This window comes from Fukomys damarensis, unplaced genomic scaffold (genome assembly GCF_012274545.1).
Source record: "Fukomys damarensis isolate Sample0158 unplaced genomic scaffold, DMR_v1.0_HiC HiC_scaffold_38, whole genome shotgun sequence".
NCBI classification, from domain to species: domain Eukaryota; kingdom Metazoa; phylum Chordata; class Mammalia; order Rodentia; family Bathyergidae; genus Fukomys; species Fukomys damarensis.
In genome coordinates, this window is record NW_022900950.1 from 20,874,115 (window position 1) to 20,897,695 (window position 23,581).

A 23,581-nucleotide genomic window follows, 5' to 3' on the forward strand; every position below is an offset into this window, starting at 1 on the left:
TTTTTTTTTTTTTTTTTTTTTTTTTTTTTTTTTTGTACCAGGGATTGAACTCAGGCCCTTGTGCTTGTGAGGCAGGCGCTGGAACCACTGAGCTAAATCCCCGGCCCAAACACAAAGGCAAGTCATTTCTTTTTTGTTTTGTTTTGTTTTGGGGTGGGTACAAGGGATTGAATTTGGGACCTTGCACTTGCAAGGCAGACATCAGCACCACTGAGCTAAATCTTCAGCCCGATTCTGTTATTGGGTATTGTCACTGTCCTTTAATTTTAGAAACTGTCTGATTTATTCTTTTTCTTCTGTGACCCATTGGTTATTCAGAAGTGTGTTGTTCAATTCCCATGTGTCTTTGAAATACTTGTTTCTTTGTTACTAATCTCCAATTTTAATATACTATGAACTGCTAATAAACAGAGGATAACTTCAATTCCTTTATACTTACTTAAACATGTTCTATGAATGAGTAGGTGGTCTATTTTGGAGAAGGACCTATGTGCAGCTGAAAAGAATGCATATTCTGATTTTGTAGAGTGGAACACTCTGTAAACATCTGTTCAGTTCATTTCTTCAAGAATTTGGTTGAGGTCTAGTGTTTCCTTGTTTATTTTTTGTCTAGTTGATCTATCTATTTGTGACAGTTGGGTACTGAAGTCCCCCACTACTATTGTATTAGTGCTTATTTGATTTTTCATGTCCATTAGTATTACTTTTATATAGTCGGGCACACTTGAGTTTGGGGCATGTATATTAATGATTGCCATTTCTTCTTCTTGGATTTTTCCTTTTACAAGAATACACACTCCTTCTTTGTCTCTCTTTATCAGTGTTGGTTTGAAATTCACTTGCTCTGCAAAGAGGATAGCTACTCCTGATAAATATATATATATATATATTTGGTTCAGGTCACATGGAGTATTGTTTTCCACCCTTTAACTTTCAGTCTATGAATTTCTTTTTTAATTAATTGCGTTTCTTTTTTTCTTTATATTGAGTTTATTGCTACATTCTAGACATGCAGTACAGTTGCATTCACAACTGGGATCTTGTACCTTTACATGACATGTCTTGGTTCTCATTTTTTCCACTTGTCCCTGCCCTCCCTTCACCCCCTCCTCCCCTCCCCATTTACAAACACTTAATTTCCATTTTGTCATTTTCTCCTATCTTTTTCTTTCCCTTATTACCTTTCCCCTACCATTCCCACTTTCCGTACACCTTTAGCCCTTTCTTCCTATTTCACATTGTTATTTATCTCATTAGGATCTTGTGTACTACTATAGCTTTTCACACCAGAGAAACTATTTGGTATTTACATATGTGTGACTTATTTATTTCACTTAGGAGTTTATCCTCAATATGTATCCATTTTCCTATGAATGACTCTAATTTCCCATTCTTTATGGCTGAGTAGTATTCCATTTTATAGAAAAACCTCAAAGTGTTTTTCTTGTATGCTGCATATTGTTGGATTTTGCTTCTTGACCTATGTGTCAGTTTATTTCTTTTGATTGGTGAATTGAGGCCAATAATATTGATAAATATAACTGATATGTATTGACTTATTCTTGTCATGACTTTTTCTTTTTGTTGGAGTTTCCCCTTTGCATTTAAGTTCTTGCTATACCCGATGGGATTCACTCTGCTGGGATTTCTGGGTTATCATCCACTTTGTTTTTTCCTAAGATAGTGTTTAAAATTTTTTAGAGTGCTGGTTTGGTATTCATGAAGATGCTAAGGTGCTCTTTGTCATGAATATATCTTATTTCTCGGTCAATTTTTAAAGATAGTATTGCAGAGTACATCAATCTGATAGGCTTTCCTTTGTATGTGATTAGTTTATTCTTTCTAACTGCTTGTAGAATTTTGTTTTTCTATTGATTCTCTGGAATCTTAACTACTATGGACCTATGTGCAGTTTTTTTTTTTTTAATCTTGGCTAGTTTGAGTCCTACATGCCTCATTTATCTGTATATCATATTCTTTTCCCCTGCTTTTGAAGTTTTGTGCCATTACTTCTGCAAACAAGTTTTTTTTTTTAATGTCATCTGCACTCTTTCCCATTTCTTCATTGACTCTGATCAGTCTTACGTTATTCTCTTTGCATTATCTAGCACCTTCTGAATTGATTTCTTGTGATCTTTCACTATTTTTAAGAAATTTTTCTTTTCCTGGTCACTAATTGCAATCCTGTCTTATATATCTGAAATTCTATCTTCACTTTGGCTCATTCAACTGCGTAAATTTTCAATGGCATTTTTTTATTTTTCTTTTTTTCATTGAGTTTATTGGTACAATCTAGGTACACAATACAGTTACATTCATTACTGGGATCCTGTACCTTCACAGGACAGGTCTTGCTTCTCATTTTTTCCCCCTTGTCCCTGTCCTCCTTTCACACCCTCTTCTCCCCATTTACAAACACTTTCCTTCCATTTTTTCATTTTCTCATATTTTTTTCTTTTCCCTTATTCTCTTTCCCTACCCTTCCCACTTTCCCTACACCTTTAGCCCTTTTCTTCTTATCTAACACTATTAATTATCCCATTAGGATATTGTGTACTATCATAGTTTTTCACACAGGCAAAACTATTCAGTATTTACACTTTTGTGACTTATTTATTTCCCTTGAGTATATCTTCAATATGTATGCATTTTCCTATGAATGACTTTAATTTTTCATTCTTTATCTCCTGGAAATCTGCTTGCATCTGTTTTACGTATTTCATTTGTTTCCTCTTTTGGGATTCCTTCACATTCCTCAGCTCCTCCATATTTTTTAATCTGTTCTACTCTAGATTTATTAATCAAGACATGCACAATCACGAAAATGGGAACAGTCTCTGTTTTTTTTCTAAGAAATTATTTCTAATTTCATTTTTTCCTGATCCTCTTCCACTGCCAGTTCAGGGAGTCCAAGTGGTTGAGCATCAAATCACCCCATCTTGTTGCCATTTGGGGTTGCCTTTGGTGATCTGGAAGTCTGGTTTTGAGACTTGTTTCCTTGTCTTCTCATTTCAACAGATGCAGCCTGCTGTGCCTTTGTTCATGCAACTTTTTGCTCATGCATTAGTGTTGAATTCTCAGCAAGCCATCGAGTAGCCTTTTCTTTGCTCCTCAGCAATACACAAATTCCTGGATTCAGAATGGTGGCCTTCTGGATCCCTGAGCTGAGCTGTTGTCGGAGAAGGCTTCTGACTGGGCCTTGTACACACTTGAGATGGTATGTAGGTGTGCCTTTGGCTAGGCCCTGCCCCCCACATAGGTCTTTTCTGGGAGGGCCTTTGGCTGAGGGCTGTGCACCCCAGTCCCTGGTGTCTGAGCTGGCTTTGGTTAGGGTCTCTGTGCACTTATGGTATTGGGTCAAGCTTTTAACTTCTGTGCACCTATGAAACTCTTTTCCAGGTGGGCTCTTGGCTTTGGCCTTTGTGCCCACAACACTAAGGCTGGGGCAGGGCCCTTGCTAGACCTGTCTGAAGCTGCACTTCTCTGGTCCACAATTGCTGCTTGCTGATATCTGTGTGCACTTACCTATGGTATCAGTGTGGGCCTCCGGCCATTGCTTTTGTGCCTGTGCAGTTCTTTTCCACTGGGATACTTGTCTTGGGTTTAAGTACCCAAGTGGCAGGGGTCAGGGCAGGGTCCTGGCTAGATCTGCCAGCAACTGTACCTCTCTGTTCTACACTGCTGCTTGCTAGATCTGAGCACCACAAGTTAATTTTTCTAAGGTAACTAGGACTATCATAAAAAAGCTTAAAAAATTCATTTTTAAATGAGTGAAAGACATTAAAATGAAAAGAACATAATTGGTGCTACAATGATGATTAGAAAAAATAGGTTGAGAATCTCATACTGTCTGCTGAATAATTTGGAGTTTAAAAGATTATGTGAGCCTTGGAGATGAGAGTAAAGATAGGAGTTCAAAACATTTATGGCCTCTGTCTTTCTCCTTCCTTCCTTTTCTCCCTCACCGAATGAAAAATTTACCTTTTTCTATCAAAAAAATGCTGAAAAGTTATTTCCCTGTTAAACCAACATACATCTTTTCCTAATTAAAATTGATCAGACACTATTCTGGTTTTCTATATGTTTTCCTTACTTTAACTTGTCAATTTATATAAAATATTTGACTGCATTTTATTGAGATCATATTTATTTTATACTTCAGTTTTATAAGAATTGATATTCAGTAATATTAAATATTGCAAGGCATAGTCATTGTGGATGTCTCCATGATGTAGATTCTTTTTAATGGCTATTACTGACATTTCCCATTTCAGAACAAAGATCTTAAAAATATATTTTAATTTGTCCAAATGTATTTGATAAATTGCGCATTTAGATTTTTCAATAATAGATATTTTTTTAACAGAAATGTAAGGAATTTTTTTTTTTTGATACTGGGGATTGAACTCAGGACCTCACACTTGCAAGGCAGGTGCTGGAACCACTGTGCTAAATCCCCAGCCCAGCAGAAATGTCATTGATTATTGTAAGCTAACTTTGAACATTATAAATTTTCTAAATGCACTGTTTCCAGTAATATCTTTTCCTTCCTATGTTTATACTAGAGGATTATCTATGTACATTACTATTCATCTATGAGAAAGAATATTATTTTGTGTTTGTAATCTTGATAATATTTCTTTCTTGACTTTTTGCATTTTCTATAACTTATATATAATACTAAATAAAAATATAAGTAATTGATACTTTCATCTTTAAACAAACTATCCAGTCTAACTTATCACTGATTTTTTTGCTTTTCTATGACAACTTTTAAGATTTAGGATTTGCAGTGGACTTCTGGGGTTTTGACTATAATGTGTTATGATAAGTTTCTCTTCTTATCATTGTTCTTTAGCAATCTATTTTTTTCTGCTATGATTTCTTTATCAGATTTTTATTAAATGTATACTGTTCTCCAATTTCTTTCAAATTCCAATATAAGGCTAGTCTTTTTTTATTTGTTAAAAAATTGCTCAATTTTTTCCTTTTTATTGAGTTTATTGGTACATTCTAGGTATACAATACAGTTACATTCATTACTGGGTCTTGTACCTTTACATGACAGGTCTTCGTTCTCACTTTTTCCCCTTGTCCCTGTCTTTTTAAGTGACATTTAGACACTATTGCATGAATTTTCTTCCTCTCTTATTATTTTAAAGATATTTCTTAGTATACCATCACCTACTTTCATTTTGCCCTCAATTTCTAAAACTCTGTCTACATATTGTTCATTTTTAATATTTACATATTCAGTAGAATTCTTCATCTCTGGGGTCTCTGTTTGGCAACTTTTCATGGAATCTATTTCTTTGGTAATATTGTTTTGAAATATTTTGAAAAACTCTTCACAATTTTTTATTTGTTCTTCCATAATGATATTGACTGGTTTGTTTGATAGTCCCACTATGTTTTGAGTCATGTCCTCTACAAATATGTTGAATTTCTTTGCTCCCTTGTTTCTTTGGATTTCCTTTGAGAGATTTCGGAACCTTTGAAGGCATTTTGTTGCCTTGTTTTTCCATGCTCCTATGGTGTGTGTGTGTGTGTGTGTGTGTGTGTGTGTGTGTGTGTGCATTTTAACATGCTAATAATTGAGAACTTGAGGTTAAAAAGAGTAAGGAAGGACTGTTGTGGGTATGAAATTTTCTTTTCTTAAGATCTGATTTCTAACATTGTGTCTCTGACTTTTTCTTTTTTCTTTTAAGAGGTGTTTTTAGTATGTCAATCAATTCAATTTAATTGAGTGGATCCTGTCACTGTGTTGTAAGGAGATAATTTCTATTGGTTATAAATGTCAACAGAGCCAAACATGCATCAGTTATAAACATTAAAATTAGTTTCAATAATTTTACCCTTTCTCAATACAAATTATATTATACTTCACTTCATGTTTTTTTAATTTTTTCCAGGATGTGTGAGGTGGATAAGAGAGGAGAGAGAAAGGGGGAAAAAAGGGGTGAGGCACTGGGAAGGGAGGAATGTAAGGCAAGTATCAATAGGTACAAAACAAACAGGATGTTGGACTCTGTTTGAATCTTTTTATAGCTAACATCCTAATATTTAGACAGTTTGATAGGGTATTTGTGTAGGTAATGGGAGGTATGTAAGTGGATGTATTCAGTGACTGAAGGGAGGAGTGAGATTCTCAGAACCTGGTAATATATTTGTAGGTAGCTTTGATCCTCTTGGCCAGAATTTGTTAAGGATTACTCTTGCATGCCTTTGGATGATATCATTTATTATATAACACTGGTTAATTCTTGCTCTCTAATGCACTTATACAGGGTCCTTGTTATTTTTAGGCTGTTAGAAAGCTGGAGCAGATGAGGACGAAATAGGGAGATGAGATAATAAGAAAGGAAGAAGAAAAAATAGGGATGGAAGAGAGTCAAAAAGTAAAAGAGAAGAAACACTAAAAGAGGTAGCAGATCAAAGAGGTAAACCCTTGAAAAATAAAGTACAATAGCTAAACAATACCAATAAAGAAGAAAGAACTAGGAGAAAAGAGAGAAAGAAAGGGAACAAAACTATGAATATAACTCAAAGAAGCAATATTAAAACATGAATAAAAATACAAACTTTCACTCATAAAAAATGCCATCCTAGAGTACACACAACTCACTGTACCTGTAAGTCACAGTCTAATTATAAACAGAAAACTGCCTGACCAAAGCCTTGAGGTCTATTGCTTTCACCAAAAACATGTCCTGGTTGCAATCTGTGCTGCGGGTGTGACTTACTGCAGGACTTCATGGACTCAATTGACTTATTAAATTGAAAGGAAGGTAGGAGGGGGTAAATTTTGTGGACATTTCTGTCTTCCTCCCAGATTTTCCTTGCTAAAAGGTGTGGGCCTAGGTACTTATCATCCTCTCTGCTTGTAAGTGTCTATCAGTATTAGCCACACCCACAGAACATAAAGTTATACCAAGAACCAGCTGGAGACTTCCGCCTTCCAATGCAGGGCAGCGGGTAGGACCACATGCCTTCTCAGGCTTTTCTAGTTATAAAGAAAAAAATAGAGAGTTCCCACTCTGTTCTGGTTCCACAAGTAGCTCTGGGACCTGTGTGACAGCATCTCTCTTCTCACCCTCCCCCCATGCCCCACTGCCCAAATAGACTGTGTATTTGTTACAAAGTGAATTTCCTCCATCCTCTGCTATCCCCACTTAGGAGATGCTGTTTGGTCCCTATTTGAGCCTCTTGGAAATAATGGGCAAAACACTGAATGTTCCGCAGACAGCTCTCAAGCGTGTGTGTGTGTGTGTGTGTGTGTGTGTGTGTGTGTGTGTGTGTAAATCCTCTCTCCTCACAGTCCCACCACTCCCTGGCCCTGGAACACTGCTGTTGCGGAGTCATAGGTATGTCCTATCGTCTGCTGGCATTGGAGTGTTACTGAGTACAATACCCAGGTACATAGAGCTTTGCCCCTTCTATACCTCCACACCCCACTCCACTGTGTTTCTGCTTCTCTAAATCTCTAGATTGCATGTGAGTCAATCTCTGTGCCTGGTAGAGAAGCCAGAATGGTTGTCAGTCTATTAAAACCCCGGGGCTGTCAATGAAGGGCCAGCTCCCTCTCAACCCACTTCTCTGGCAAGGAGACTTGGCTTCTGGACCTGCTGACAGTTGGTGTATTGTGGTGCAAGAGTGGTCAGGGTTCCCCTGATACACTGCTTAAGCTGGATTTCAGGGCAGCTGGATTTTCATCTCATCTATTCTCCCATATCAGACTCCATCTTTGCCCCTGCTTCAGGCTATCAGCTTTTCTCCAGTCAATACAGATACTCACTTCTGAGGTAGCCATCTTCTCACTCACACCAATTTTTTTTTTAATTGAAGTAACATGAAAATGCTGATCTACTCCACTTGGGCTCACTAAATTTCTTACATAATTTATACCGGTTCCCTTTCTTTCATTCCATTGTCCTTAATTTTTGATCCTTTCAGTGCTTTACAAATTTTTATCATTTTTTAAAAAATTGATTAATAACTTTCATGTAATTTTCTTTGAGTTTCTAATATCTTGAGTCACTTGAATACCTTGAATCTAAAATTTTATGCTTTCTTCACATCCATTCCTCTGAAAAATGCTTTGAATAGTGCAAAACGAATAGAGTCTGCAATCTACTAACCTCCACGCAGGTTGACATCAAATTATTAGAATTTTAGGATCTAAATTTTGGAGTAGGAAATCAGCTCAAATTTAGCCCAAAGTTTTATTCTTTTTAACCAATCAGATAACACATGTCTGACTGGGCAATTAAAATGTCATGGTAAAAAATAATGATCTGAAAAAAAGTTTAAGAAATTGAAGCTTAAAGACTACTTTTATAAAAAATGAGAATTTAGAATATCTACTTTAGTAGCATTGCATGTATGTGAAAAAGCACTGATGATCTCAAGTTCAGTATTAACCAATAATGTAATATCATAATAGCAATAAGGAAAGAGAGAATATGTACCAAATCTTGAAAAAGCCATACATTTTAATAACATTTCCACTTTTAATTTTTCACTCTAAGAAGATAATGAATAGTATGTTCCTATGTATTACATACAAAATTAATTGATGAGTTATCAATTAAGATATATAATTTTAAAAAGAACACAGATATTCAATAATAAGTAGAGTATGTGGTTGAATAAATTATGACTACCATACAACAGATTATCGTAAGACAAAAATTATGTATGTACCTTCATATGGAAAGATAGTAATGATATACAATTAAAAAAAACAAATAAAATTTTAAGAGACTGAACATTTAGTGTAAACATATTGTTTAAAAAATAAAAATGCATCTGAAACAGATAAAAAAATAAAATATAAAAATTTATGCTTTGCTTCAGTTTTTAAATTGTTTTCAATCGGCATACCCCTTAAAGGCCCTGAGTAGTTATAACTATGTTAAGTCAATTGAGTGCAAAACTCTTTATTTTTCTTTTCACTAATTTTGTCTCTTTCAGAAAATGTCTACTATTTTCTCTTGAAGTTACTTCTCTCCAGCAGTTTCTAATAGGCTATTAATCTCACCCAGTAAAATTGATGTATGCTTGCATTTTCCAGTAATATAAATTTGATAGGTTCTTTTCATATATATTCTTCATACCTAAAGCAAATATCATTAATTTTCTATGTAATAATTGAAAACATAAATAGTGCTCAACAAGAGTTTTTATCTCCTTATTTTATAATCATTATCCTTTCTTAGGCTATTTTTATTGTTATTTTTCCTAGTACAGGTTCATAATTTTCTGTTTATTTTACATATATAACCACTTTTTATAGTGGACCCATGCATTATGTTTTTCTAGGTTAATATTGCCTTGATGTTGAGGATAACTTCTTCTAAACATCCTTGCGCGGTAGTAGGCTGCAGAGGAAACTATTTTTGTGATTACATGAGTGCCAGTATTATTTCTTCTTAATTCATGTTGTTCAGTGCTCAGTCTTGGCATTGTTAAATGCATGCTTGGATATGTATTTGTTTAAACATTGTGAGAACATTTTCTGCACGTTCTCCATAGCCTGCCCCTGCCCCTCCCCATCTCCTCCCTCCCCTTCCCCATTTCGTAGCGCTCCGCTCTGCCAGCTATGAAAACCCAGATTCACAGCTCCACGAACTCAGCTCAGGGAGATCATGTTCTTCAGACCTTGTTGGACCCTCAGAACATCGTTAGGCAACAAATTAAGATTTTTATGAGGATTTCTCTTTATTTCCCCTTCTAACAAACTGAAGTACTGAACTATTTTATATGCAATGTAAACAGATTAAAATAGATTCAGACAGCTATTTATTACTTAAAATATCTATCTGCTCCTCATTATGCTATCATGACAGAGTCAAGCTTCTGAAATTCTTGAGATATTCTTCATTTTTTTCATTTTATAAACAATTTTTAAAGATATATATAACACATTATGGGAGAAATTAAAAGGCATAAATCCCATATGTGCTTAGAAACCAAGGCTTGTGTATGTGTGTGCATATGAGTATATCTAGAGTAATTTTGTATAAAAGCTTAAGAAAGACATCTCTTGCAAAGGACCAATTAAAAAAAAACAAAGAAAATTTATGATTATGCACAAGGATTTATCTACCATTAAGGAAAATCATCCTCCAATGTTGTTTATACTTTTACTGTATACTTTCATTGCCAATACAAAATGCTTATATTATTTTCTGTATTTGCAATATTGATGAGATTCAAAATATATACAGTAGTTATAGATATATAGAAAAATAATAATTTAGTCTCCACTTAAACATGTTAATGAGAAAGAAAATGTACAGATTATTCTACGTAATAGTATTAAGTGATTTTATAGTTTTATTAACAAATGCAGTTACCAATGCTCCAACATTTTTCAGGTCAATTTTTTCTCTGGTGTGAAAACAATATTTCAATAGGGAAAAGCTTTGAAGTGTTGGAAGAAATTTAAGTCTAAGATTGGAAGGGTGAAGTTATGTTCACTTTCAGAACAGCAAAAAATAAAAAATAAAATAAAATGAACTATCTCGACATACTGAATTTTTTTTCCTGACAAAAAAAATAATGATTAGAGTTATGGGGAAAAGCTTAATGAAAGATTAATCTTTTCCACCACTGAGCCATGATAATTTCTGAGAAAAGAATATATACTTTGGGGAAGACATTGGTGAGTGTCACATGGTGTCAAACTTGTGTCAGCTCTGTGTCAAATGTGCCAACTGTATAATAAGCTGCAGTCGAGCAGATTTTCATTACTGCTTGATGAAAGCATTCTGCTTGAAAAATGAAGCCTTCTGCCAGAATTTATAATGCCCATAAGGAAAGAAAAAAATCTGTGTGGCAGTAGATTTTTAATATTTGAGATAGTAAAATGCATTTTAGAAAAAAATTCAAAACCATTTTTAGCTATACTTACTTTTATGCATATAAGAAGCCCCATTTAGATTATTCAGAAGAAAAAGCTTGGAGCCAACATGAAAGAGCACCACCATTGTATCTTTTAACATTTCATTACACTATCTGTGTATGACACTTGGTCAAAACAAATCAGAGTGTAAAACTTTATAAATCATGCAACAAATTCATGCTCTTTGTAACACTGAGAGCAATGTTTTCAGCAATTGATCTTGTCATAAACAGTGTAGAAGACATTTTGCAGTCTTCAACACAGGGAAACAAAATTGCTCAACCAAAGAAGTTTTATAAGATTTTTAAGTATTAAATGATTTTATTCAGTAAAATAAAGAACAACTAAAAGAACTGGAATATTTAAAACTAAAGTGTCCCAACTTTCATATACATGCCAAAAACAATCTTAATCCAGTCTGTCTGAAGCTGAAAGGAAAAGAAGCATTATTGATATGAAAGTAAAGATAGTCACCATGATTTTCCTACATAGATTACATAAAGTCATTATTTTACAGAAACTTTTCCGTTTTGTATCTCTACAAGAGTTAAAGAAGGATTCTCTTACAAATCTGATTTAGTATAGTATAACTGCATTGATTTATTCTGTTCTTATTTACATGTATTAAAATTATGTTTTGCTTATTTTAAGGTTCTTACAACTTTAAGATATGAAATGGAATTGTGAGGTGGAATACCTAGCAACACTAATATAAAACAATTAAAAAATGATTTTGAGAAGAAAGCAAAATTTAATTAGTTTAATTTCTAAAGGTTTTACACTCAGAATAAGACAAAGATTTTTGTGACTCTGTTGAGCATATCTGTAATGAAGTATGACAATTGCAAAGGCATAAATATGTCATCATATTTAATTTTCAAATGTTTTATTCAATTATTTATGCATATTTTAAAAATAGGTGCAAAAATGAAAAATATCAGTGTTAGAATAGTTATATGTAGAGTTGTATTTATACTTTATTTTTCTCAATCTTACTCTGATACTGTCCCCAGGGTTCTCCACATATAGTATGCATAGCTCACCCACATTTTCATATCCCATTATTCTCTATTCCTTATCACTTATCAAACAATATTGTCTCCAAGGTCTTTTTTAAGTACTACAGCCTGAATATATATCTCAATGTATTGTAAGATTTCAAAACAAATGATACACTTACTGTGGTAATTCATTTCCTTCCCACTGTATGTCATCATGTTTTGAATTATTTTGTCACTATTCGTATAAATAAGATTCAAGTCATCTGCAAGAATAGCATACTCTGTCATTTTCCATTTTATCCTGCTTGACTATTTAGTTGTTTTTCTTTATAAGTTACTGTGAGCAATTTAAGCTTATATTCTTCTTTTTTTTCTATACAAATAAGTTTTGTTTTATTACTTAAGCGACACAATTATTCTTTACTTTAATACCGATTCATATCTGCTTTGAAATTTTAATTTTTTGTGAATCTTGTACAAAAATATTTTTTAAATCGAAGTTATTTCACATTTGAGTTAAAATCTGAGTGCTTTATTACAAAGTCTTCTAGTCTAAACATGCTTGCAAATAAATAAATAAGCTCTACATCTTATCTCTTCCCACCCAATTACATCATGACTAACTTCATTTTATTTTTTAAAGTAATGTGATGGGGCATTTTCATGATAGGAAATACTTTTTTTTAATTCAAAATGACAACTAAATTTCATACATTTAAGAATACTAGATTAGAATTTTGAACTTATATTCAGAATTTTGTATGGGCTCTTCAAATGAATATAGCAGTTTTACAATGTTTCTTATTAAAATTCTTCTTTATTTATAAAACGAAAATGAAATGTAGCAATAAACTTAACTAATTAAAAATGGAATAAAAACTTCTCTGGCCTTATATGAATACCTACATGACTGTTTTCCTGTTTTTATTGTTGATAGGATTCTAGTGGTGAATTTATTTTATGATAAAATATTAAAAGGCACTGAGGAGAAGAAAGAATTCATTTAGATCTCTAACAATCTAAGGCTAAATGCTAAAACAACATGACAACTATCAGAAAACAACTCCAAAGTCACTTTGCAGCTACTACTACCTCTAAGGAGTAATGGGAGAATTTGTAAGCTCACCCTTTCTATATATGGTTCCTGGTTCACTCCAGTTTTTTTTTTTTTAATCCCAACTCCAATTTAATAAGTGTATACATCCTTAGGCTTTATTATGCTATTATTTTCTCCACTGATCTTGTCCTTTTTTCAGGGTATAAAAATGTATGAATACTTAAATTCTTACTGCTTATTCTGTCCTGTTTCCTAACGAACTTTAAAAATAAAATGAGAAAAAAAGAAAGTTCTGTTAGTGTAAAGCTCTTCATAATTGGTGACCTTACCAGCTCAGTAAATACAGGAAGAAAGTACCCATGAGACTCAGTGTGTGTGTGTGAGAAGCACCATGACACAGGCATGCAGGAGCTCTACACTGTGAACAGATGGTCTCTTTTCTTTGAGTAAGAGACTGCCTTGAGTCTCTGATGCAAAATTGTGCATATGCAGAAAGGAGGAATATGCAGAAACTTCAGATTTCTTTCTCGACCTCATTTTTTTGGTTCAGTGTCTCCAAGCATACCTCCTAGCAGACAATATTTCTTAGAGTTACTCATCAATGTTTGTTGATACACTGGTCTAGTATGTTATCTCTCTACATATACTTATCATTTAAGCTGTAGGACAAAGTGAATCCTAGGTACCCAGTTAATATTCTTGAAAATCTGTGCTTGATATCACATTATCACTTTTTAAAAATTGTACTGTCTTCATTTTCATTATACTACTGGTGGCTATTATTGTAATTATTATTATTATTTTTTGCTGTGAAGTGCCCTTTTACAGATATGAAAATGAAATAAGTATTTAATGCTACAAAGCCCTGCTAAGAATTTTAAACATATAGTCTGGCTCCAATCTGCCCTCTACACTGTCATGCCAGGCTAGCTGCCTTCTGCCTTCACTAATCAATAAATAATGTTAGGGAAAATAAATAAAATCGCTAAAGTATTCTAAGTTTTGTTAACTAAAACTATCCATTGCCCTAAACTATAATAAGCATCACCATAGCATTGAACAATATTTTGTATTCCTAAATCCTTAAGAGCCTTTCTGTAGTTAACTCTTTTGTTTTACTTCCTAATTTTGGTTATTTCTTCTAAATGTTCATTGCTAAATCCTTCACATTTGCTTCTTAAAAGTTTGTCATCTTTGGTTATCGGTCATCTTAGTGTTACAGTTGAATGGGCCTATAATATTTCAGGTTCTTGTGTGAGATGAGAAAACAATGTCCAAGTATACACTCAGTAGTGAATAGCTATGTTTATTAAAGATCATGGGGAAGGTAGCAGTAGGAACAGGGAAAAGGGAAAAGTGGAAAAGAGGCCTGATAACTCAGACTTTCAGAATTTAAAAGGCAGACATTTGACTTTTGGTGCCTCCCACTGAATCTATCATTGGTGCCAGGGCTCTTTGACCTAGAGCAGGGAGACTGTTAGGCTTTTATTTTCTTTTCCCTTTTCTCTTTTCATTCATTAATTTTATTGGTACATTTTAGGTATGCAAAATTCTGACATTCGTATTAGGAACTGGTAACTTTACATAATATATCTTGGTTCTTATTGCTTTCCCCATTCCCCTGATCTGCCTTCAACCTCTCCAACCCTCCCTATTTAGAAAGACTTTCCGTTTTTTTCACTTTCTCATATGTATTCCTTTCCCTTCTTTCCTTCCCCCTTTTCCTTCCCACTTCCCCTTCCCCTTTGGACCTTTTCTTCCTATTTCACATTATCTATTATATATTTTGATCCTTATTTCCATTTTGTTTCTCACACCAGAGAAAATATTCAGTATTTACATATGTGTTATCCATTTATTTCACTTAAGAGTATGGCCTCAACATGCATCCATTTAGCTACAAATGTCTCTAGTTTCTCATTCTTTGTGGCTGAGTAGTACTCCATTTTATTCAAAAAATCACATTTTCTTTTTCCAGTTTCTAGTTGATGGCAAATTGGGATGTTTGTTTCCAAGATTTAGCTATTACAAACTGTGCTGCTATGAACATGGGCACACATATATCGCTTGGTATTTTGTACCTCTTAAGACAATGGAAGCATGAATAACCATAGGGTGCTGTTTACTGTTTAATGGCGGGAAAGGGAAAGAAAGGACTCAGTTCTTTTGTTTAAACTGTACTCATAGGCTGACACCTTTGTAATTATGAACCAAAAGAAAATTAAAAATTTTAAAGTTATCACAGATGTTTCATCACAACATCAGAAAGCTGCCTAATTGAAGGGATCCTGCCAAAATATTTAAAATAATCTGAAATAATTTAAGATTTTTTGAAATTATCAATTTATATTAAACATTTACCACTTTTCTTGATTATTGTCAAGATGAACACAATTTTAGCAAATGAAGAAAATTTTACTCAGCAAATGAAGAAAATTTTATAAAAACAATATACTGTATTACCTGTTCCTTATTTACTTATGTGCTTATTTTTAAAAAATAATTTAGAACAATACGGACTGGATTTTAAAATTTATGTCAAATAACATGATAAAAGCTGACATAATGAAATTCAAGCTGGGTGTTCTTTATTTTATGATTGTCAAAAAAATATTTTATTTTTAAAAAAAAGAAATAGTAGTAAAAAAAATAAATCTTTGTAGAACTATTAAAATTACCTTGGACATTAATAAAAGGCATATTAAAACTATACATCATAAATTTTAAACAGACATGCCTTAAAATCTTGATCTAGAATAGTTCATAAGCAATCTGGTTTTGCTTTCTGTTGAAATATTGAGGTTACTGTACAAAAGTGATAGATTAGAAAGAGTATTTTCAAATAAAACTTTAATATTTAATTTGATTTATATATGGCTCCGGTTAATTTTAATAGATGATAATTCTGGCAATAGTGTAAAAGAATACTAGGGTGTGTTCCTTCTCATAAAAAAATTATCAAATCCTTGAACGGATTTTTATCAGTAGTATAATGTGGGAGAAGTTAAGTGCTAGGCGAGACAGATATGGCTTTTCCTCTCACAAGCTGGGCTATCAAGGAAACATAGATTTAGAAATCTTTATAGCAAATTATGAAAATGGTCCTGGCTTCACAAATCTCTAGATAGGACCTTCTCCTTTTATCTAATATTTTCTACATGTACTATAGAAACCACATTCATATGTGATGCATATTCTTTAAAGGAAAAAACTTACTTTTTCTTTGAGTGTAACAAAGCTTCTTAGCATGTAGTGAAAGGAATTTTGATGATACTTTATAGCTAAATATAGGTAATTATTTTCAATTTATGCTAAATCATGGACATTCATTGATGTATTGTTCAACATTCAAGGGGCTATTATGCTTCTGAAAGAGAAGATAATGTCTCTGAAAAGAAGTTCAACATATTTAATATTAAACTTTAGAATATATAATTTTATTTTTTTCATTAATATGTCCTACTTTTAGTGTTATTAGAACAAAATATATGTAACACAAGATTCATTAGGATTAAAAGTGAATAATACCCTAATATGGTCATCACCTTTGGCTGACATAGGGTTTATTCACAAATGGAATTTAGTTTTCTATGATAACTTCCTAAAAATGAAGTCATTTGGATTCATCTGTACTTTTGCAAAGGCTCTTAAATTGTGATTACAACCTTCCACTTGAGGACTCATCTCACTGTGACAAAGAACCTCTGTCTGTTCAATAATGCTCGTATTCACACCACAGCAATAAATAAAAAACAAAACCGAAATGGACAAGATCTGAGGGCATGAATAATATATGAGTTCTAGAAACTTGAAACTGCCTACTTATACAAAGACAGAATCTTCCCAAATAAAATTTCTACAAAATGACCTCCACAAATAGGTGCAGTCATAAGCCAAATCTATATATAAACTTGACTGCAAACTTGTGGCAATGTCAGTAACATAAAACACCATTAGCTGTTGTGGGTATTGGAGTGAATTTGTTGTCATAGTTGGCAATTAAATAAAAACCAAATATCCATAATAGGATCTGATACCTACAATGATATTTTTCAATTTCAAATGTAAAAGTATAAAAGAATTTTTATTTTGTAACTATATGAATTGTCACTGGGAGTTTAAATCAATTTCTAGAATATATTTAATTTTCAAATATGTATGAAAGATAAGGAAGAATGAAACAATACTATGTAATGCTAGCACAGTCATTTTTAAAATATATACTAATAGGACTACTAAAAGGAGAATGTTTGAAATGCAAGGCTTTGTAAAACAATGCCTTACCACATAAGAAAGAAATTTTAGTTTAAGCATAAATCTCTGAAAAGGGTAAATACTTTAAAGTGCGGATCACAAAGCTCACTTTAAATGAGGGAAGGAAAGACAAAGTATAGGAACATTTTCTGCAATATAATTTGTATGTGGTATGGCAAAATATTTCTATAAAAACCTGTCTCCTCAGCATTTCTTTATCTGCATCACTGCAAGTAGAGGTTAATCCTTATCTCCAGAGCTTTCTACTGAATGCCCTCATTCCAAGAGCCAGTGTGGTAAATGCAAGGATAGACTTGATAAACCAGATATTTGACAGGCACTCCAATCTAACATGTCACCCCACGTAGGCTGGATGTGTAGCTCTGTAGTAGAGTACATGCTTCACATGTGTGAGGTGATGCCCTCCCCCGCCATCCCAGTGAAAAGGCAAAAACAAGTTCAACCTCAAAAAATTCCTTACAAAATTACTTTACTTTTTCTAACACACATAAACAGCTTTAATGAATGGCAAAAGGCACTCAAGCAGCAGTCGTGTGTCATACGTTCTGCAAAATTAAGAGTGATTCAGCATAAAACTTGTTTCTGCTTTTGTTGCCCCTTATACCTCCATGATCCTTAGTTTGCAATGGATAGATGGAATGTTTAATGTAAAATAACCTAAAGTACTGATCCCTGAAGTCTTACTCCTGAGACAGTGTTCCCAAAATATATTATGTAGCTATTCAAAGCTGGATAAGCCAACATATCTTATGCAAAAGACAAGTTTTGTGAAAGAGATATATTAAAATGCTTTAGAATAATTAGCTCAACTGTTCAGCAGAAAATGCAATTTAGGAAAGAGTGAACAGTATATGTTACACATCATCAAGACATGATCTCTCAACATTTATGAGGGTAAGTACTGAAGCAAGACAGAATATCTCACCTTGAGTTCTAGCAGAAGTCTCAATGATGAATAATGAAAAAGAAGCAGTCATAGAAGAAATTAAAAAAAAAACTAAAGTTCAAAAGTTGTGTTCTACATGTATTTGAAAGTTCCGTGTCTACCAGAGATTTCTAATAAGCAAAACTTTTCCCCATCAAGATTAGTTCCTACATGATAACATCACACTGTGTCAAATGTTAGCTTTTGATGCTCTTTTTTTTTTTTTGTACCGGAGATTGAACTCGAGTCCTTGCGCTTGCAAGGCAGGCCACCAAACCGCTGAGCTAAATCCCTGGCCTTGATGTTTATTTTTAAATTTCACTTCCATTATTCCCTTATGTCATTAGCTGACCTTTAATTATTTTCTCCCATAATGCACTCATATACATATACTACTTGTGTCACCTTTGCTTTAGAAATCCACTGGACAGCCATTTTCCTCACCATGATTAGCTTCAAGAGATAAATTAGGTAAAAATACTTGCTTTCGTCTCTTTGTCCATTATCTGTGACTAATTACTCTATGCACAGATTGGGTAAACCATGAAGAAGAGAGCCTTACTTTGACTGTAGTTGTGGCCCAAATTTGGAGGCCACATGTAGTGGCAGAGTCCCAAGAAGCCAAGATAATCTCAAAGCAAGAACCTTGGCCAAGAGGAGGAGCTGGATTTGCTATTTTATAACAATTATTTCAATGAGAATGAATCTGCGTCCCAATAAAATTATCTCACTCACCTTCAAAGGCCATTCCAAGTGATTGAAGGACATCCTAATAAGTTCTATGTCTTAAAAGTCCCCCATCATTTACACTGCCATACTGGGAACCAGATTTTCTATAAGTGAAACTTTGGTAGCCAACTAAAACCACATCCAAACCACTGCAACTACTTTAATGAGTACTAATTAAGACATTTGGAAAAAAGCAGCTCATATGGCTGTCGGCTAACTGTGAGTAGGGGAAGATATTAATTAATATCAACTAACTCCAGCTTTAGTTATGATAATTCTTTTCACAAATTGTTGTTGGTTACTACCAGGAAAAGAAGTTATACACATACAATTCTTTGTAAATGTATGTAATAAATTTAAAACTAATAAGATAAATGAAGGCAGGATCATGTTCTCTATGCATGAATCACATACTATTTTTATTTCAAAATGAGTGCAGCAATCAAATGTCTAATTTGGGCTGTTGTCCAGATAGACTGTAGATAGAACATTACCATTTTTCTATGAGTTCAGTTAAAACATTTCAAAAGAAGTGTAATATCACAGTAAATAAAGTAAAATCTATCTACTTTGTAAATTTGAATGATAGCCTGAAATAAGATAGTCTTCTTTTATAATGGCATTAATTTTTTTCTTGAAAAAATGTTATAAATTTGAAATCACACTGATCTTAAAATACTGATTTAAAAATATTTTTGTTTATAGAGTGGATCTTTATTTTTTAAGAATAGAAAGAATTTATCGAGAGAAAGATAGCTTCTAAGAGCTACAGAAGGGGGACCAGAAAGTGAGTTTCCCAATCATCTTGGTTCTTTTTTTTCTCATTGTTTATTGGTACACTTTAGGTATACAGTACAGTTGCATTCATCATTGGGATCTTGTACCTTTACATGAATTGTCTTGGTTCTCATTTTTTCACCATATCCCTGCCCTCCCTTCATTCTCTCCTCCCTTCCCTATTCAAAAAATCTTTATTTCCATTTTTTCATTTTCTCATATTTTTTTCTTTTCCCTTATTACCTTTCCCCTACCCTTCCCACTTCCCCTACACCTTCAGCACTTTTCTTCATATTTCACATTGTCAGTTATACCATTAGAATCTTATTTATGATTATAGTTTTTCACACCAGAGAAACTACTTGGTATTTACACATGTGTGACTTATTTATTTCACTGAAGAGTAAATCTTTAAATAATACAGAATTTCCATATCTGGTGTGTGACATCTATGCTTCAATATTTGCCTTCCCTTTTAAAAATTTTTTGTTTACCTGTAATGTGTAAATAACACATAACTTAATGTTATTGTTCTTAACTTCATTCATGTCTTTATCTATAATAATCATCCATAAATAAATCTCAATATTTGGTGTGTATTTTTTCCTCTAAATATTTGTGAAAACTTGGGAATCACCTACGTCTGTTTTATAATTTGAGAAACTTTATCTCTTTGGCTAATCATATTTTGCCAGGTTTATACAGATGAAGTATTTAGTAATAATGATATCTACTCACAAGTAGCAAATCTGCTAAGTTATCAGAAACAATTGTGTTTGTTCTTCACAGAATGACAGAAATCCCAGGATTAATGCAAAACATAATGGCTAAGGTACTTACTGTAAGTTAAATGCCAAGTTGATAACTGTGTTCATGGAATTGGATCATCCTGATATAAATTTTAATAGGTAACTAAATAAATTTATAGCTCCAAAATGACTATTTGTATGAGTAAGCAGTTTTCAAGTCCCAAATATGAAATCATTGTGGAGATTCCTTTAAAGACACACAATTTAAAAATTATGTATTCTTCCACAAGAATATTAAAATAGTCCAATAAAGGTTTAGTTTTATAATAGATGTTTAAAATAATTATTAAATGTCAAATTGATTTCAAAATATTTTTGAGACTCTCTTTTGGTAATGCTAGAGCCTGTGTTTAGTCTTTTGTTTTGGTAATCCAATAACAATTAAGCAATATTATAATATCACTTTTTAGATTTGGGGAAATTGAGACATGATGAATTTAACAGATCTTAAGATCAGGTTAAAGGTCACTTTCTAATAAAAGAATTTAGGCTAATACATCTGAAATGACAATCCCAAGAAGAAAATCAATCTGTAGATTAATGTTAAATATTTTGTACTTGGTAAGGTTTTATACAGTATAACAGATATGGTTTTGGAATATAAAAACATATAAGAATTTACAACTTTTCTCAGAAAACTTCAAAGAATATTTGAAACACTAAAGATTTCCCAGTATACATCCATACTGATGCTATGTGTAAAGTTTTACATATGTATATTATCTGAATACTGATAGCTTCCACATGGTTTGAAAAAGGGTTGTTGGCATGGGTGATCTAGCTCTTGCCATGGTTCCCTTCCACCATAGAAGACTGTGTGGGAATTTGCGTGGTATGAGTAAAACACTTGCAGGTGCTGAGCTGTATTTCTACTAAGGGCTTAAACATCCAGAGTTCCCATGCCGTGCCTCTGGAGCAGACCCTGAGGGACCAAGATTTTCCTGTACCTGTCTGACAGTTATTCCATGCTAGGGGATTGAGACTGATGGCAACAGGATTTCAAAGCTCTGAAGAGAAAGACTTGATGGGTCTTATTTGGCTAGATGGCTAGCTTTCTCATTGGTTGTCCTCTGTCTTAGTGATCCTCAGACAATGGCAGATGTTTCCATTATCAATTATCCTCATGACTCTCAGGATTTAATGCACAAAAAACTAATCACCAAGTCTATACAGAGACCTCAAGCTGCATCCATGAAATCATAAGTAGTGTGTTGTCAAGTGTAAGGATTTGTTTGTAAAACACATACATACTCACTATATGTGAGTTTGATGTATGAGGTTAGTGGAAAGTAATTTTTCATATTTGAGAAATAATTTTGTGGCTATGAGACTAAATGGCTGCTTTTCTGCTAATGTATTTTATGTTAATGTATTTTATGCTCAAAATAAATTGAGGGAGAGTATTTTAATATTTGTTTTGGTATGGAAATGAATCACAACCTGCCCATATTTCAATTTTGGAATCCACAAAACTATGGGTAGAATCAATATATTATTTCAGAGATTTATTTTCATCCCTCAGAATAGTTACAATGAGGCTATTATTTATAAACCATATAGAAGAAAAACATCCATTAGCAATCTGAAGTAACCACAGTGATAATACTACTCAAATATGAAAGAATTATAAAATATATAAAAATATAAAATATATAGTTCAAAATAATAAATTGTGTGGAAAGGAATTTCATACCTTTGAAGTAAACACAGTGATAATACTACTCAAATATGAAAGAATTATAAAATATATAAAAATATAAAATATATAGTTCAAAATAATAAATTGTGTGGAAAGGAATTTCATACCTTGTAAAACTTAGGGGCTCCCAGAAATTATTTTGAAAGACCTCTTACTATAGATTACTTACTGTATCCAACTCTTTGCATGTGTTAATTTATTTCGGTGGACACTTCATCATTTTTATTTAATTGGTTAAATCTTTGGAATCAAAGTCAAGAAAGAAATTATATGTGTATCCTTCTTCATAAAGATGGAAAGCTACTGATTTGTCCTTGAAAAGAACATAAACAAGGAACCATTTGAAAGATAGATAAAAAGATATATGATTTATATGAGGATACGAACAAATAAAAGATTTTAATCTCATCAAGCAGATAGGACAGATTCACAGATGAAGAAAGAGTGAAAGTCTTGATATATTATATTTTTAAAATAGCCACAAGGGAGAAAGGTTAATATTATTCTAGTGATAGCTACAATGTATGCTATAATGGAGTTGACTATACTATAAACATATGAAAAACAGGAGGAGAACTGGTAGTAACCTATTGAGGAAACACTTCTGTGAGCTTGAAGAGAGAAGTGTTAGTAAACTGAAGAAGGGAGAAATCATACTATTGGTTATAGAAAGAATTAAGGATAGAAATTATGAGATGTTGAACTATAGAACTCTGAAAAAAAGAGATCGAAGAGGAAATAAAATGGAAAGATAGCCCCTACTCCTGGGTAGGAATAATCAACATAATGAAAATGGCCATACTACCAAAACTGCTATATAGATTCAATGCAATGCTGATTGAAATTCCAACAGTATATTTCACAGAACTAGAAAAAATAATCCAAAAATTCATTTGGAACCAGAGGAGACCCAGAATAGAAAAAATCATCCTAGGCAACAGAGTCATGGCAGCAGATATAACAATTCCCAATTTGAAACTCTACTACAAAGTCACTGTGATAAAAACAGCATGGTACTGACCAAGAAACAGACCTGAGAATCAATGGAATAGATTGGAAGATAAAGCACTCTAAAGGTACTCAGCTACCTCATCTTTGACAAAGGCACCAAACATCATCACTGGAGGAAATATAGCCACTTTAATAAATGGTGATGGAAAAACTGGATTTCAATATGCCAAAGATTAACACTAGACCCTTATTTTCACCATGCACTAAGTTAAATCCAAGAGGATTAAAGATCTAAATATTAAAAAATAGACACTAAATTTGCTGGAAGATAAGTTAAGCAAATCTCTTTAAGACATTGCCATAGGAAAAGACTTTATGAACAAATCAGTAGCACGGGAACTAGCACAAAGAATCAACATCTAGGGTCTCATCTTATTAAATAGCTTCTGCAG